Below are 19823 nucleotides of genomic sequence, written 5' to 3' on the forward strand. Positions count from 1 at the left end.
ATATATGCATGCCTGTTTCATATTCTTGAATTATATATCTGTTGGTTCAAATGCTTATTAGTTGCATAATACCTATGCTAGAGATAAGCGGTTTTTGCGTATACCCTTAATATAGGGGATCAAAAGGTGAACTTTTTCTAAAACCGGGAGTCGAGGCTCCCGAGTATAATATATATATATAAATAGTTTTTAAAACTATGAATCAAATAAGGTTTATTCGATAACTTTATTTTATTAATGAATATTATTTTGAATATTCATTCGAGGACATATGACTCCGCTTATTTTAGTTATTGAATATTATTTTGAATATTCATTCGAGGGATTATGACTCCGTTTATTTTATTAATGAATATTATTTTGAATATTCATTCGAGGGCTTATGACTCCGATTTATTTACTATTTAATATTCTTTATTTTATTAAAGAATAATGTGTCGGTAATCAAACTTACTTTTGATTATTCAAATAAAGTTATTACTTTCGTATAAGTATATCTTTGGTTATTTAATAGTCATTTCAAGTATAAGTTTTACAACATCTACTTCAATTATTTTTATAAAGATTATTCTTTATGGGAATATTAGTATATCTTTGGTTATTTAATAGTCATTTGAAGTATAAGTTTTACAACATCTACTTCAATTATTTTTATAAAGATTATTCTTTATGGGAATATTATTTAAATAATAATATTCAGATATTTTCTAATATATTGGGACTGATTTACTTTATTAAATCAGCATTACTCTAAACACTCTTTAAAGTGTTTTCGAGTCTTTAAAATGATTTTTAAAAGTTAGAGCGGATCCCAAAACTCATTTTTATATTTAAGATTCTCCTTTCGAAGGGGATTTAAATACTCGCTCAAAACTTGAGGGATCCGGCTCTGTGGTGTGTTTTATATTCGCAACAAGGTTGCTGTCTTGATAAAAGAATTTTGATTACTTACCCAACACTCGGGAAGTAAAATTCTTGGAACAAGTTAATCCATTAACAGGCATCGCCTGGGAAATATCAGTGAGTTTTCCTTTCCAACTAGATACGACTTCTTGGTGGAGCCGTATCAACAAGTTTCTACTTGGGGAAAAGGGGGACGAGCTTTACGTTTCAGAGTCATGGATTTCATCTGAACTAGGAGTGGCGTAAGTGGTCGAGTGGCGCCGGCCCAGCCTTATTATATTGGCCCAAAATGGCCTAGAAGTTCCGCTAAGACGATCCATTCCTTAGGAGTCCAGTGTTCGGTTGACAAGTAAATCCGACAGGTTCTCCTCTACATGTAGAAAATGGTGGGGTTGCACTACTGCGACTGATCGTCGTAAGTGGTCTTCCTGGCGCGGCAAACTCCCGTAATGAGTTCATCATCCAATTGGATATTTCTGCAACACTACCCAGAGCACTTCGATAGAAAGGCTACGGTTGGGCGATTGTTGAGTGTTGGCAGGGTCAAGTTTTCAAAATGATGTTTGCATCAAATGAAGTATCTCATAACTTCATTTTATTTTGATGATATTTTAAAGATTTAATCTATTCAAATCTTGTCTTGTAGTATCATCTATGTGATGAACTGTTGAAAGCTCATTATAACTTGAACGGTGGTAGTTCAAGCAGTATTTGGAAAAGATATAAGTATATTGGAGTATCTTGTAACTTCATCTTTTAAACTTATATCTAGTAAATGATTATCTTATGCATAACAAAGTTTTTCAGAAAAATATTGAGACAAGGTTAGATATATGAGATCACCTTGCAACGATATTTTTTTATACAGTTATAAACTGGAACTCTGTGTATATTATACATGTCAGAGGATTTCAAAGATTGTGAAAAGTATATATATATGTATATATATATACTGAATATTTTGCGACTTGATCGCGTTAAGATATCAGCTTGGTTCATTTCTTTTGACCAAGACTTTCATGAGTACTATAAGTATGTTCATATATTGTTAATCAGTATACATATTATTTTGGTGGGCTTGTTGCTCACCCTTGCTTTCTTCTTTCATCACACAACATCAGATAGACAAGATGAACAGGACCAAGCTCCCAATTCGCGAGCGAATAGGAAACGTTCTGCAGTTTCCTATAGGCGTTGATGTCGCTGTAGCTGAGATAGGAGCTACCAATAGGCTAGGCTTTCAACTTTTGATGTACCAGATTTATGTATATTTATGAGTTGTAATAATGGCAAAGAAATGTAAATTTATTCAGAAACCTTTTTAAGGTGTATTGACATATAATTGTGGAATAAAACGACTTGTGATTATTTTTGGATACTCATCTCTGAGACTATAACTTGTGGTGTGTGTGTTTATTGTGGGGTCACAGTACAGAGTAGTTGATTATTTATTAAGATTGGGTGTTATTAAGGGAAATGGAACTCGTGACAACCCGGATCCCCGACCCCGGATTTGGGGGTGTTACAATTATTGATAATTGTTTTGATTAATAATACAAGTTGGGATGTGGGTTTTTCCGCGTCATATATTGAGTGTGTGTTTTGCATTGTTTGTTTGGTTCTATACTTGTGTGTGTTCCCCCTAACAGACAATCAGTATGACTATCAAATGAACTAGCAAGACTATCAAACTGAGCTGACAAGACAATCTCCTTCCAGTAGAACTTTCGATGAGACAATTGAAATGACTTGGCATGACAATCGGTATGACAATCCAGATTGTCATGCTAGTTCAATTTCAATTGTCTTGCTGAATTAAAACTGATTTTAATCCAATTAAAATTCTGAAAATTCTTAATATTAATTCAGAATTAATTAATCAATTAATTTAATTAATTAATAAATTAATCTTTGCAGATATAATTTATTTTAATTAAATTATATGACTTAATTAATTAATAGAGAATTAATACTAATCTTGAGCAGCAACCACTCTTCTGAAAATCTTCTGAAAATCACTGAGAATTATGAATCAATTCCACCACTTCAATGTTGACACTCAATGTACTGTCTGGTTCATGAGTGACTAACTTCCGTGACGTTTCTTCATATCTTGACTTTGACAACTTGATTTTCTTCAGATTAAATCCTTGTAATTCTCTGATACCCTAACGAGATCTCTGTCACTTGATTAAATCCACAATCTTGATTTGTATCACTGAGGCTTGATCAATTTCTTGAGCTTCTTCCAGTGAAGTAATTCCTCAAGTCTGTAGATGAACATTGTTTCTGAATCCTTTGATAGATATTACTTTGTGAGATCTCTCTGACGGTAGATCCACTATTTACTTGTTACATTCTTATTTGAGTTGAGTTAAATCCTCGAATAAACAAATAGGCTATGACATATGCCTTTCAGTATCTTCACCTTCTAGTGGTGATAGTTCTCTTTGTCCAGAAATGGAATTTTCACTCCAACATCCTTTCTGATCATCTTGTTGATTGTGGTGATCTTTATACTCTTTGAACTTCAAGAGCTTGTTCTGATACCAATTGTTAAACCCAAACAATAAAACAAGAATTACAGAAGGGGGGTTGAATGTAATTTTGGCTACTTTTTCTGATTTTAAGAATGTTCTTACTTAATCTATATAACTGTGTTTGATTTTGCAAGAAATGCGAAATCAGAATAAAATAAAAATCAAAACATAAAGCAATGAAACACAAAGCTTGAAAACTTTCTGGTGGATTTGAACTTATCGACCAGAGATATATATAAAGTTGAGAACTCTGTGATGCTTGAATAGCACACAGCTGCTTACAAGAGAACTTACAAAATTTCAGAGAAATGCTTAACATAAACAACTTTGTCTATCTCTCTGAAAATTATGCTTACACAGTTGGTTGTTCTACTTGCTTCACTTGGTTTATTTATTACCAAGTTACATGATAGTAAGACAAGACAATAAGACAAACTTTATCTAGTCTAACTTTATGCTGCTACATTACTCTATCCAGCATCTTTGAATATCTTCACAATTGCATGGAAATGGTAATGCTTCTTTGTTCTCTAAATCCTGCAATTAGGCTGCCACATTCCATTTACAAACACCCGACGCATGTGACTGTGTTGTCACTGTCAACTGCTATTTTGAATATTATCATCCGTCGGGACTGTGTTGATCATCCGTCGGGAGCCTTGTTGATTATCTGTTGGGAGCCTTTATAGATCATCCATCAGGAGTCTTTCTGTCACTTGATTCTATTTTACTTATGCAGAATTAAAAGACATCTTATATTTACAATTAGCCAACCCATTCTGCATATCAATCTAGTAGTCAACATGACTTAAAGAATCCTACAGTATCTACTCAGCTAAAACATTGTTGTTTACAGAAATGTGCTACAATACTTATTGTTACATAAGCTACACTCTCGATGGATGTTCAATTGTCATCCGTCGGGACTATAAAGTTCATCCGTCAGGACTATATTAAAACACTAAGTTAAATCTATTAAGGTGTTTTGTTCAACTTATCATCAAGTTCACAACATATTCCTAACAGGCTGCGCTGTATCTACATCAACAGCAGTGACATGGAAAATAAAAGATGGTGGAACTATAGAATGAGTGGACTATCCTTCAGAAAGAACATGGATTATTGTAGTGGATAATATAGAGATGTGAGTGGACTGCAGGAAAGTATCAGTACTTAGACCTGCAGGGAAAATATTAGCATTTGGCACATCAGAGTTTATCCGAGGGTCTACAGACTGTTGTTTAGCAGCTGTATCTTTAATACTCTGTGCATCTACAAAATTTTCAATAAAAAACACTTAAATCTCTATATTCTTTTAAAGTAGTCTCACTACTTCTCACTCCACTCATCTCATGACTTTTAATAGTCAGAGTTTTCTCACAAGGATTAACTAAATCCTGACACTCAAATACCTCTCCTTTTGCCAGGTAAGGATCCCGCCTTTCTTTAATTCTGTTTTTCTCTAAATCTTTTCTCTCATTCTCACATGAAAGGCTTAGATAAGTTTGTCCTACAGAAATAAAAGGTGGCTGAGAAGAGTTGTTTGTGATCCTATGACTAGAGGTATTCCTTTGTAAAGGTCCAATCATATTCATGTCATCAGGATTTATAGTACATGCTAATAATTCAGAATCAGTATTTAAAGTAAATGCTAATAAAGATAAATCAGTATTTATACCTTGTGCTTTAAAGGATCAACTTCTGTTTATACATCCAAGGGTTGAACTGAGAGAAGTTCAACTGATATTGGTGTTGGAGGTACCCTTCCATCAGGATCAATTTCTAAGACAACTGGAGCAGGAGTTAAGCCTTCACTACCACTTTGAGGTAGTGGTTCTTGTGGGTAGGAGATTCAGGAGTTTCTGGATGACTTTGACATTCAGGTTCTTCTGTAATCCTCTTCTCAGTATCAGTATTTGAGTCATATACAGTTTCTTGATGAAAGCCAGCTGTCTGATTGTATCTTTGAGGATCAATCTTCTTACAAAAGTCCTTGATTTGAGAAACTTCTGCATGAACCTTCGCAGCTTCAGCTTCATGCCATTCTTGAGTCAGCAATTGAACAAGAGGCTCTATTTCTGCAATGTCTGCTGCACTACTTTGAAGTGCAGGTTCTTGTGTGACAGGATCGGTATTTGTAGTAGCTGTTGCATCCCTTTGAGATACATGTTCTTGTGTGCTTGATCCAGGAAATAATCTCTGTTTCTGTAGCCTTTTGATAGATTCCTCCACTTGCTCATGAGTGATCTCCCTCACTCTTCTCTTCTTTGTTGAAGAATCAGTAATTATCACAGGTGCATCAATAATTTGGATAGTCCACTAATCAGTACCAGTAGCTGCACCCTATGTCTCCTCAACAATTTTTTTCTTGATCTGCATCAGACTTAGAGCAATGTAGGATTTGACCAATTTCTTCTTCTTGGTCCTTAGTCTTGGGCTTGAATCAAATTGAATAACATCAACGCCCTCATCAGTTGATAGAACAACTGGACTCTGAGTAGAATCATGATTTAACTTCTTGAATTTTAAAGATAAGGTAGCATTGTCCTTATCCTCAGATTCTGACTCAGCTAGCAAAAGCTTTCTCTTAACAAATTCTGAAGGCTTAGAAGAATGAGAAGCTTGTATTGAACCCTTTTCTGTGCTATTTCAGAATTTGCAGAACTTGCTCTTTGACCATAAGGCCTAGCAGACTGGACAATAATGTCATGTGGGTTCTCAATGGAAACAATAATTCTAGCATCATCTTTTGCGGGTTTCTTCATTTTTACAACAAGTGTCTTTTGGGAGGCACCTGAGGTAGATTGTGTTTGCGGAAGTGTTTGGGTTGCAGTGCTGGGGTTAGCTACATGGGGGTTACCAAAAGTTATTTCTTGCAGCTTAGCACTTTATTGGTTAGATAAACCATAAGTCTCAGGGAGCCTTACAATTAGCAAGTCCCTGGAAATCACCGACAACCTCAAAGGAGCTAGAGTAATCTTTTCTGAATCTTTAAAAATAAGATCGGAGAAAGCTCTTTTGGTGAGCTTAAAAACTGACACAATTTGGTTAGCAGGAATTGGGGTATTAGGAAAATAGACATTAAAAATTAACTGACAAATTCTAGCATAATATACTATATTCCTATCAGCTTTTAATCTATCCCCTATAAATTGTAAAACAACTCTACCAAAATCATAATTTGCACCATGAATTAGAGAGTACCCAATATGCTGTGTCATTATTGGCAGGGCATCAAAGTTTGTGCATTTGTTGTTGAATGCCTTTGTAATGCAATCAAAGAAGAAGTTCCACTCCTTCCTTAGCCCATTTCTCTTCAGTTTTGTTTCTAAACACCCACTTTGTACTAACTATTGATCTGTTCTTAGGTCTTGGTACAAGAGTCCAGACTTTGTTCCTGTGGCGACCCCAAATCCGGGGTCAGGAATCTCGGAGACCACGCTTTCTAAACTACTATAACCACACAACTTACACCACAATATATAAATACTCACGCTTCACGACCCCACACTTATCACACACACACACACACACTTACAGGTTATTGTCTTGGAAACGAATCATTCATAACTAGAGTGATTTCAACCATCAAGTGATAATTATTATAACCCAAAAGTGATTAAGTCTTACCGGGGAGTAACCTCTAAGTAAGGCTGGTCCGCCGGCCAAATATACGCTTCTTGTTTATTACCTTACATAAGTCATACTTATAAATAAGCCGAACTAAAAACAACAGAAAACTAATCCAGCTTATTCGAACTACCTGTGGTACATCACCAAACAGTCTACGGAACAGCTGGCCATTTCCTACCCGTTTCCTAGTTGTGGTTCTCATGGCAGGCATCTTGATTCACTGTTGTGTTGTGTTAATTTAAGAAAACAAGTGTGAGCGATAATTCCCAGCATAATAATGTACAATATGAAAATGACTATATGATAACTTATGTAAAACATCATATATGATAATTATGTTTTATTTGAAAATAGTTTTCCCTTGGTGATACACACCTTCTTATGAAAACAGTTCTTTAGGGGATTTTATTATCCTGCGAATACCTTAATCGGAAACCCATCATCTAGGCTTGGGTTACGATATTGCATCACAATTCCAATTGAAAGAAATTAGGACACTCGTTGGAGCCACCGTATACGATGATCAGTCGTAATATGATAATAGTAACCTTTTTTACTAGTAGAAGGACGACACCTTCGTATCCCGGTTATCACCCTTGCCGCATTCGGGCTACGTGTCCCATTTTTGGGTATACACATACTTCACAAGTTCCTGAGTACATAAAGTACCTTCGCCTGCGGTACATTTGGTAGTCCATCTAGCACACATAGTACCAGAGTCTACCCCTCCCTTGTCCTTTAAAAAGAATTCTATCAATCTCGAGAACTCGAACCACATCGAAGTTCCCCAAGCGTTTTGCCTGTTGATAGAAACAGTTTATCTTACTAAGGTATAAATGTATATATGTATATACGTACTTCCGCGATTTTTCGGAGGAAGTACTAAGGATGTGAGTTGACCGTTGTCAACAGATAATTTAATAAGGGGGGAAAGTTTCTCCTTGAAACTATATTCAAAATATTAAATAAGTTGGGATAATATTCACCGACGATCTGAAATTATTCAAATGATTTTCCAAAATCAGGAAGTATATTTTAAATCAGGATCTATGATTTGTAAATCAATAATAAACCCTTTATGAATAATAATTAATTAATAATAATCGATAAATAAATAAACCTCGAATGAGTTTACTCTCTAAAAGAATATTTAAAATAATATTCCTCAACTAGTTTATGTCTACGTAGTTAATAATTTTTCATGTATAATCGGGTTTGAAATACATGATCGTTGGAGTATACTTCTCCCGTAATAAAGGAATAGGTATATAGTATTTATTATTCGAACAATAAAATATAGTTGAGGTAATATGATCGTTGGGAAATCATTTTAATAAAAGTTCGAGGTATTTTTAATGTTTCGTAAGTGGACGTTAAGTCCCTTTAAAACGTACTATTATGGACTTGTAATCGTCGTGTAATATCACCAGAATGAATCCCGAGTTTTCATCTTAAAATCCCGACCGACTCTCGGTCTTATAATCATACGTCACGCTTAAAGCGGAATTAAATATTTTATGATATATACTTATCGTACAACATCGCTACATTATGCGAAAATTCAACAACTACGTATCATGGCAAGCATGGTATTTATGCAATGATAGTAAAACAATACTTTCACAACAAAACATTAAAATGGAGTTGGGTTCATAAACTTGTCTGGGTATCTCGAGGTGGATGATGCTCTAGGTTCCGCTCGGAAATCTATAACCATAAACACAATTCGCTTCGTTAGGTCCCGTTCTAATTTACGGCGACTCGTACTCATGTGCTACTTATTATGCACCCTCTCAACTTGTATTACCCTTATTATTCCTTTAAGTCATTATTCACATCATGGTCGCTTTGTTTTTCTAAGTATCTTAGGTTCATTTTCATTTTCGTCGTCGGCTCCGCTTATGGATTCTACATTTTCTAATCGCGCGGCCTCGGCTCCAATATTTTTATAAAACTGAAAAATCATTATTTTTACTTGAAATTTTTATGGAAGTTAGGAAACTCAATATGTTACTCTCTGTAAAAATTTCATGATTTATGAACACTTTTAAGTCAACCCTTTAAATTTTCTAAGTTCGTAATTCATAGCAGTTTTATCGCGTAAATCACTTTTAGTAAAACGATCATAACTTTTGATCCGTAAATCGGAATCAAGCGATTCAAGCGCCTAAACGATCCTTATAACATTGTATATCATAAAAAAGTGTTATCTCTCAAGAAACTACAGTTTACATCTCCGGGACTTTCTGCAGAAACTTAAAGTTATGATTGGTTGGTTTTAACGGAATTACGTTTACGATCAGGATTTCGTTTACGCCCTAACTCTTAACACAACCACCAACAATCATCATTTATTCATCAACACACAAACTCCTCTCAAGAACATCATGTTCTTGAGGCAACAACAATTAACCTTAAATCTACCTAATTAAATATCAAGATTTCATCACTACCACTTCTAAAACTAGGTTTATAACTACATACTAAATGGATCTTGAAAATGAATCTTAAATAAAGTTGGGTGAAAGATTTTTACCTTTTTTGAAAGCTTGAGATGTGTTCTTGAGGATGGTGGAGTCTTGGAAGTACTTGGTATGATTTTTGGAACCTAAAATCACCATGGAAATCAAGAAACCAAAGATGAGTTACTATTCATACTATTCACTAGTGACTTTCTTGATTTTATTTCACCCATCAAACTTTGATAAAAAGAGATGAAAGAATTTTGTTACCTTAGTTTGATTGTTAGGAAGCTTGAGAATTAATGGGATGATTTTATCATGGCTAGAACTTGAGTTTTGATTTTGAATTTCTCCCTTCTTTCTTGAAAAGACGAATGGAAACAAGTGGGGGTGGGGGGGGGGGGGTTTATGCTTGCTTCTCTTGGTTGCTTCTAGGAAATGGGGTGGTGATATCTTTCTCTTGATTTTTATTCTTCCTAGTATAGCATTCTAGGTTTATTCCTTGTTGCAAATCTTGGGGACAAATCCAAGTAGCTTGCTAGCTTACAAGCTAAACTACATGTGTTAGCTTCCTTAGCACACTATTTGGCTAGATTGCTTGATCATCCTATGGTTAGCTCACTATTTGAAAAAGTAACCATGGTTACTTTCTTACCATGGTTAGTTAGTGCCTTACGTTTATTTAATCGTTTACGCGTTCGCTCAGTCGCTTAAGCGTTTTCATAATTCTTACTCATAAATGATTTGCGACGTAATTCCTTTCGTATTTATTCCTTATATTTTGAATTACCATACTTGAATATAAATCCGTAGGGTTTTAATCTTGTAATTATATTGTGATTCCCGTAATCCTCGATGAGTCGTAAATACGGTCATTTTTCAAAGTTCGTTTTCTTCGAAAACTAATAGCGTTTACATACACTCATTTGGTACGTATAATCATAATATCAACTCCGAAACTCCTTTTCTCATGCACTACATAGTGTGGGCTCAAAAGCTTTTCCCGTCCATCAGGGTTATTATTCATTAAACATTTTACAAGGTCTCAAAAATCCGAGTTATTACAGTTCCTTTCAAATTCATTTAACTCCTCTTGCATTGCAGTGATCCAATTAACATCTTGCAGAGTTTCTTCAACCTTCTTTGGTTCTGTTTGAGATAAAAAAATGATAGAGACATTCATTCTCAGTGGCTCTTATATTCTTCACACCATTATCAGGATTTCGAATAATCAAGTCAGATGTATGAGACTTAGTCCATTTTCTTGCAGAAGGAAGTTGTCTTCTTGATGTAGAACCTCCCCTTGATCCATGAAGTCTCTTGTTTCATTTTGTCTTATACCACTGTTATTTCCTGAAGCTCCCACAGAATCAGTGTTTCCAATATCAGTAATTGCTTCATCATTATTTGAGGAGTCAGATTCTGATGGAGTATCTACTGAAGTTTCTTGATTTGAATCACTTGACCCTTGATGTAAATTATGTTGCTCCCCCTCAACATGTGCTTCAGTTCTTGTAGAGTTGCCACTATCATGTGGCTCATCAGAGCTTAGAGTGATGTCAGGATTTGTTGTATTAGGATTTGTCAGATTATCAGAATATGTCAGACTATTAGGATTTAACTGTTCAGTATATGGTACTTCATTTTCAAATCTCAATTCTTCATGGTCATCTGCATCATCTAGACTTGTAATCTTCTTATCATCAAAAGACACATGAATAGATTCCATGACCACCCTTGTTCTCAGATTATAAACTCTGAAAGATTTTGTTGATAATGGATATCCAACAAAAATGCCTTAATCAGCTTTTAGATTAAATTTTGTAAGCTGTTCAGGATGAGTTTTGAGAACAAAACATTTGCAGCCAAAAATATGAAAGTACTTTAAATTTGTCTTCTTTCCTTTTACCATCTCAAATGGTGTTTTACCATGCTTGTTGATCAATGTTGCATTTTGTGTGAAGCACGCAGTTTGCACAGCCTCGGCGCAGAAGTAGGTAGGCAATTTTGCTTCCTCAAGCATGGTCGTTGCAGCTTCTATGAGAGTTCTATTCTTTCTTTCAACAATTCCATTTTGCTATGGAGTTCCAGGGGCAGAAAATTCTTGTTTGATTCCCTTGTACTTGCAGAACTCTTTCATAGTACTGTTCTTGAATTCAATTCCATTATCACTTCTAAAAATCTTGACTTTATGTGCTGATCCGTTTTCCAGTTCCCTTACATGATCAAGAAGAATAAATGGTGTCTCATTCTTGGTGTACAGAAAATACACCCATGTGTATCTTGTATACTCATCAACAATAACAAGTACATACCTCTTCTTTGCAATAGACATTACCTTTACTGGTCCAAAAAGATCAATGTGCAGCAAGTGATATAGTTCAAAAATTGAGGATTCAGTTTAATCTTGGAAGATGTTTTCCTTAGTTTGGCTTTCTGGAATGAATCACATAAGCCATCAGGAGTAAATACTGTATTGGGCAATCCTCACACAAGATCTTTCTTCACCAGTTCATTGATGTTGTTGAAGTTGAGATGAGAAAGTCTCTTATTCCAGTTCCAACTAACTTCTACAGATGCTCTACTAAGTAGACATACTTCAGAATTATCAGTATTTATGGAGACCCTGGCTTCATATAAGTTACCATGTCTAACACCAATCATTGCAATCTTGCCATTTGATTCACTGACAATTTCACAATGTTCCTCATAAAAATTCACATGGTAACCTCTATCTCAGATTTCACTCACACTAATCAAATTATGCTTGAGTCCTACGACTAGAGCTACATCTTCTATAATGACATTTCCAAGCTTAATCTTTCCATATTCCAAAGTCTTTCCTAGGTTTCTATCTCCATAAGAAATATTTGGGCTAACCTCTTACTTAAACTCAGATAACAAGGATTTATTTCCAGTCATATGTCCTGAACATCCACTGTCCAATACTAGAGAATTCTTCGTGTTACCCTGCAATCATATTCAACAATTAGTTAGTGTTTTAAAGACCCATACTTGCTTGGATCCTTTGACCTTTTTGAGTTTGTTAACATTTCTAAACCCTTAAATTCACTTTCACTTCATTAAGAATTAACAAGCTATCTTATAAGTTCGCGATGCTCACAAGATGAATAAGCACAACCAATACTAGGTTATCATACAATCACCACACACTAAGGCATCGAAACAAATCAACTAAAGAAATCCATAAGCAAATCCGTTAGAACCCCACGATAACGATTAGCTCATAATTGGACTCATCATCAATGTGGGTTCCGATGAAAGCATGGTATAATAAATGTAATCTTTATAAACTAATAATAAACAAAGTATAACACAAGAGTATAAGTTCAAGAATAAGAAAACTAGCATCCAACGTTACAACTTAAACAAAAATCACAAGTAAAAACTAGGTTTTCTTCGCCTTGGTTGAATTGTGCTAAAACGGCCTTCTTTACTCCTTCTCCATGCTTTCTGATATGTCTCCCTTGAAAAATGAACTTAATTATATATAGATAACAACCCCATGCAGAGTAGAAGTTTTCTGGATCAAAAGCCCATTAGAATCAGGATTCTTTGAATTCGGCCTGGCGTGGGCGCGCGCTTGACCAGCGCGAGCGCGCTGAGTTTCTGGACTTTCGGCGCGGGCGCGTGCTATCACAGCGCGGGCGTGCTGACTCCCTGGATCAACTACTGATTTCTTCATTTTTTTGCTGAATTGAGCCGATTTTCCAAGAGCTTTTATTCCAACACCACCTTAACACCAAAATAATGCTAATTCACCTGGTTACCAAGATAATGCCTGAAAATGCAAAAACACTAGAAAACACATTAAAATACTAACAACTTGAGTACAATTACACTAATTCAAAGCTTTACGGAGCGTAATAAAGTGTCATAAATGCTGCTCAACATACCCCCAAACTTGAATCAATGTTTGTCCTCAAGTATAAACAGACTCAAAGAACAAGAAATAAAAATGCATAAATGCAACTAAATGAATGCAACGATCCCCAATAGAATAACTAAACCAATCAACAAGAAACATCTCAACAAATGCAGTCACTCGCATAAAGATCAATCAAATCTCACAAATCAAACTACAAACCAGAGACGTGCGTGTGTGCAACTGCTTACAGACATACTAACACCACTAGATCAATAATCATAACTCACTACTAATCAAATCAATCACAAGGTTATAAATAGAATAAAAGCTAGACTCAAAATAACTTTAACACTTCAATTCTTATATCGGAGTTTTACATGGATTCATGCTTTTATTCTCAACAAAATAGCAAAACTATGTTTATTTGATCGTGTAATGAGTGAGGTCCACAAAAGACTTATACAATAGTACCCATGTAACGAGCGTTAGGTTAGCGGATCCCAGACTATGAAAAGCCTTAGGTCACTAGGCACAAAGTCCCCTAAGAAATTAATAACTCGAGTACTAAAGAGCCCACTCATGATCAATTATACATAACACATACTTTTTTTTTCTTTTTTTTCTTTTTCTTTTTTAACAATTTCTGAATGAGTGCGTTTCACTCCATCTCATTCAACCCTTGGATACTCATAAAAATATTAGTTGGCTACTAGCCATTTGACACCTAGCTACAACAACTAGCAATGAAATCCAATTTTCCCCAATTTTTAAATATCCATATCTTTTATTATTAAGAGAATATCCTAAATCTTAAATATAAACAAGCGATTAAACCTCGACAAATAAACAAACCATGACCATGATCTAGTACTTTAGCAACCTATAAGACTTAGTGAAATACAATTGTCTCTAGCATGCAAATCAACTCAATAAGACTTAACTTCACTAAATACGATATCACTACATTAGCATCAATATCACAAGTCAACCGGAAAAATCATCTACGGGATCATGTTATTATGCAAATACATGAAACTAAATGAACAAACTAACATAAACACTACCAAAAATAAAAAAAACTACTATATGGCAAAATATGCAACTATATGAACTAAACTATCATGAATATGCAAACTATATGCGACTCACACAAAACACATTCCTTCAACTACTACCCCCAAACTTAAAATATTCACTGTCCTCAGTGAAGGTAATAGTAAGAAATCATGCATACCTACTCCGAATCAGGATCATTACCCTCAATGGGTGGAGTGTCAGGCATATCTGGAGGTGGATACACGACATCCTCACCAAATACTGGCCACTGAATGTCAACACCGGTGGCTCTGAAAGCTATCCCAAGTGCCTAGGTGAGATCACGTGCAAACTGACTATGGATGTCGTGCATGGCATCCATCCTCCTCGCTAGACGCCTATACTGCGTCATACTCAAACTAGCTCCAACCTCAGCTCCTGCCTCCTGCTGCTGTTGCTGCTACGACGGACCAGCCTCCTCTCCCAACTGAGCTCTCCATGCTGCCTTACTCGCCTGCTGCATTCCACACGCATACATCTGATCGCGAGGCCTTCCACCTGGTAGATGGTCAAAAGAGTAACCAAGCCCCTTTAAATCAGGATTTCCTCCTCCCCACTATGTCATGTTCAACAACGTCGAACTGTCGATAGGAGCACTGGGAAGCTGTATCTGCTCATGTGCGGGCCAATGAACACCAACTGCCACACACAACTTCGTCATAACGGACGCATAGGGTATAGAACCCGTAGTACCTCCTCTCAAGAACCTCAAAATCCCATGATAAATAACCATCCCCAAATCAATATAATCACCCTGAAGAATACCCCAAAGCAGACGAGCACGCTCCACCGTAATCTCATGCACATGTGATGATGGCATGATGTTAGCACAAATAAACGAGTTCCAAGCCCGTGCAAACCTGTTCATGCATGACGCAGGAAACGTGGAGTAATCAGTTGTTCCCCTCTTGAACTTTCAGTGAGTCTCGGGCACACAAAGAGTAGCAACGATCATATCATGATTAAAGTCCTCCGGAGTCTTATCATTCTAAGTGTCCTGACCGGGCTTCCTCGCGGGCTACTCAATCAACCTCCTTATCATATCCGCACTATACTCCACAGTCATCCCCCTGACCACCGTGAAGCCATGAGAATTTGTGATGTGGTGGAGAAGTTTGTGAATAAGTGTATGTATTTATAGGTGATGAGAAAAGAATTATATATGGAATAAAAGTGGGAATTGATTATGGGAATTGTGGGAATAATGGGTTTGATTTGGAGAGGGAAATTTGGGATGTGGAAGAGTAAAATTTGGTTTAAAATTGATTTTGTAGAAAAAATCCTGATTTTTCTCTTCAAAACTGCTGTTTTTATTTTTCTGAGTTGGGACCCCGGCGCGGCCGCGCGCTAGACCAGCGCGGCCGCGCTCACCTTCTGCCAAATCGGCGCGGGCGTGCTTACCTTCTGGAAAAACAGTTGGCCCTGATTTTTTTTCTTTCTGATTTTTTTGTGTTTTTCTTTTTTCTTCTTGCTTCCTCTACCTACTAATGTACAACAAACTTGGGTTGCCTCCCAAGAAGCGCTTGTTTTACGTCGTTAGCTTGACGTAGAAACTTGAGATGAAATGGACAACAAAACGGCACTAACCACCTCGCGGTTTTCCGTGTCACCATATGTAATAACCCCAATTTTTGGAAATTTTTTGAAACCCTTATGAATAGTGTTTTTGCTGAATGAGAAAACTTTTTATGCCACACTAGGTAGGGGTTCTTTTATGGATATTCTGAGATTTTATTGGCACTCTATATGACATATAAGTGTATGTAAAGATCGTCAGAATCCAATTCCGAACACTTTGATTTTTCCCGGAAATCCACTAGATACGGAAAGAATTGAGTATAAGGTAACAGGATAAAAAGGATTTAAATTAAAGGATTATAAGAGAGGATCATAAAAGGAATATAATGTATTGAGAAAGGTTAAGGAAACCCAAGTAATAAGATCCCGGGTATGATCCCTCAAATGATAAACGAAAACGAAAGTTAAGCGAACCGTATAACAGATCAGCGGTCATTAGGCAAACAATTAGGAAGTTAATCAAGGAGGTTAGGGATGATGAGGTCATCCAACCAATAAGAAGAGGGCAAGTAAGGGATGATGACATGATAAGCATGATATAAGCATGACATAAGGGGAAGGAGATGTGGTTGATTTAAAACCACACAAAGTCAAGGTTAGAAAGGTAATTACCCAAAAACAAAACAAAAACAACCAAGCTAGCCAAAACAAATCAAAGCAAACACAAAATTATTTGATTCCTTCAACATTGCTCTCGGCTTTTTCTTCTTTTCAAAGGAAGAAAAATCAAAAATCAAGTTCCAAGCATTGTTAAATCACAAGGTAATTATCTAAGGTTCCTTGTACATAGATATGGATATCCTATAAGTTTAAGCTTCTAATTCCTTCACAATCTCTTCCAATAAATCAAGGAAGAAGATGGTGAATAGTAACCTTCAAGAAATAACTTTGGTTTTCTTGATTTTTTATGAAAGTTCAAGGTAGCTTAAGCATAGATCAAGGCTTCCATGGGCATTCCAAGGATCTTTCATTGATTAAAAGCTTCAAGGAAGGTATAACATCTCCAAACCCTAGCTTTTCTTTGTATATTAGGATGATTTTGATAGTTATGGTAAAGAGTAGCTTGATGCTTGTTGGTTTAGAGTTTGGGTTGGAATGGTAGTGAATTGAAGGTTAAAATCTTATGGTTTGGTTAAAGGACTTAAGTATAGTTTAAATTCAAGTTTAAGAATAAGTATAAATTGTTAATGTTGAGTTGATTGGGGCTGTTATGATGTAGTGAGGATGAATTTTGGTTGTATGGATGGATTGGGATTGATTGGTGGTTGAATTGGAATGGTATAAAATTGGGAAATCGCGTAAACATAGCCGTCGTAATGTCCGATTTACTTTAGACTGCTTTTGTTCATAACATTAGGACCCGAGAACTCCCTTCTAGGTTTTGACCATTGCCATGTTTAGATAGTTCATGTTACGATCTTCGTTTTGATATGTGGTTCGTTTGATTCCGATGTACAATTTAGGAGAAACGGCCGTTTTAAGTAATGACGTTTCGCGAACGAATCATTACCCCTTGCCTTACTTTGAAACATAGGTTAAAGACCTAAAGGGGCTAATTGGAGTATGAAACATTTATGTAAAGTGTGTTAGGCAGTTGGTAAGACACTCGCGAAAGAATCTCCTTAAAACTCGTAATGGTTAATTTATTAAAAATGGTGGAGCCGAGGGTACTCGAGCGACTTAAGAGAATCAGTAAGCGCAAAGCGAGCGTTAGAGTCTAATTTGGTTAAAGTATAGGTTTACAAGTGACTTTGGTTTAATTCCAACTTACATGTTGTTTATAGGTTATCAGACTCGTCCCGAGCCATTTGTAACCCCCAGTCGCTCAGGCAAGTTTTCTACCCGTATAACTGTTGTTGTGATGTATATGTGTATATGCATGATCTTGCGATAAATGCATATTTGTTATTAGCAAATTCTTGCGATATATTGTAGCATGTGATATGGTATATATACATGCCTGTTTCATATTCTTGAATTATATATCTGTTGGTTAAAATGCTTATAGTTGCATAATACCTATGCTAGAGATAAGCGGTATTTGAGTTACCCTTAGTAGGGGATAAAAAGGTGCACATATTTCTAAACCGGGAGTCGATGTTCCCGAGTATAATATATATTTTATATATATATGGTTATAGTTTTTAAAAACTATTAATCGAATAAGGTTTATTCGATAACTTTATATTATTTAATGAATATTACTTGAATATCCATCCGAGGAATTATGACTCCCTTTATTTTATTAATGAATATTATTTTGAATATTCATTCGAGGGCTTATGACTCCGTTTATTTTATTAATGAATATTATTTTGAATATTCATTCGAGGACTTATGACTCCGATTATTTACTAATTAATATTCTTTACTTTATTAAAGAATAATGTGTCGATAATCAAACTCACTTTTGATTATTCAAATAAAGATACTACTTTCGTATAAGTATATCTTTGGTTATTTAATATTCATTTCAGGTATAAGTTTTACAACTTCTACTTCAATTATTTTTATAAAGATTATTCTTTATGGGAATATTATTTAAATAATAATATTCAGATATTTTCTAATATTGGGACTGATTTATGTTATTAAATCAGCATCACTCCAAACATTCTTAAAAATATTTTCGAGTCTTCAAAATGATTTTAAAAGTTATGGCGGATCCCAAAACTCATTTTTTTATATTTAAGATCCTCCTTTCGAAGGGGATTTAAATACTCGCTCAAAACCTGAGGGATCCGGCTATGTGGTGTGTTTTATATTTGCAACAAGGTTGCTATTTTGATAAAAGAGTTTTTGATTACTTACCCAACACTCGGGAAGTAAAATTCTTGGAACAAGTTAATCCAATAACAGGCATCGCCTGGGAAATATCGGTGAGTTTTCCTTTCCAACTAGATACGACTTCTTGGTGGAGCCGTATCAACAAGTTTCTACTTGGGGAAAAGGGGGACGAGCTTTACGTTTCAGAGTCATGGATTTCATCTGACTTAGGAGTGGCGTAAGTGGTCGAGTGGCGCCGGCCCAACCTTATTATATTGGCCCAAATGGCCTGGAAGTTCCGCTAAGACGGTCCATTCCTTAGGAGTCCAGTGTTCGGTTGACAAGTAAATCCGACAGGTTCTCCTCTACATGTAGAAAATGGTGGGGTTGCACTACTGCGACTGATCGTCGTAAGTGGTCTTCCTGGCGCGGCAAACTCCCGTAATGAGTTCATCATCCAATTGGATATTTCTGCAACACTACCCAGAGCACTTCGATAGAAATGCTACGGTTGGGCGATTGTTGAGTGTTGGCAGGGTCGAGTTTTCAAAATGATGTTTGCATCAAATGAAGTATCTCGTAACTTCATTTTATTTTGATGATATTTTAAAGCTTTATTCTATACAAGTCTTGTCTTGTAGTCTCATCTATGTGATGAACTTCTGAAACTAATTATAACTTGAACGGTGGTAGTTCAAGTAGTGTTTGGAAAAGATATAAGTATATTGGAGTATCTGGTAACTTCATCTTTTAAACTTATATCTAGTAAATGATTATCTTGTGCATGTTAAAGATTTTCTAGAAAAACGTTGACACAAGGTTAGATATATGAGATCACATTACAACGATATTTTTATACAGTTATAAATTGGAACTCTGTGTATATTATACATGTCAGAGGACTTCAAAGATTGTGAAAAGTATATATGTACATATACTGAATATTTTGCGACTTCA

Source organism: Apium graveolens, chromosome 7, assembly GCF_009905375.1.
Source record: "Apium graveolens cultivar Ventura chromosome 7, ASM990537v1, whole genome shotgun sequence".
NCBI lineage: Eukaryota > Viridiplantae > Streptophyta > Magnoliopsida > Apiales > Apiaceae > Apium > Apium graveolens.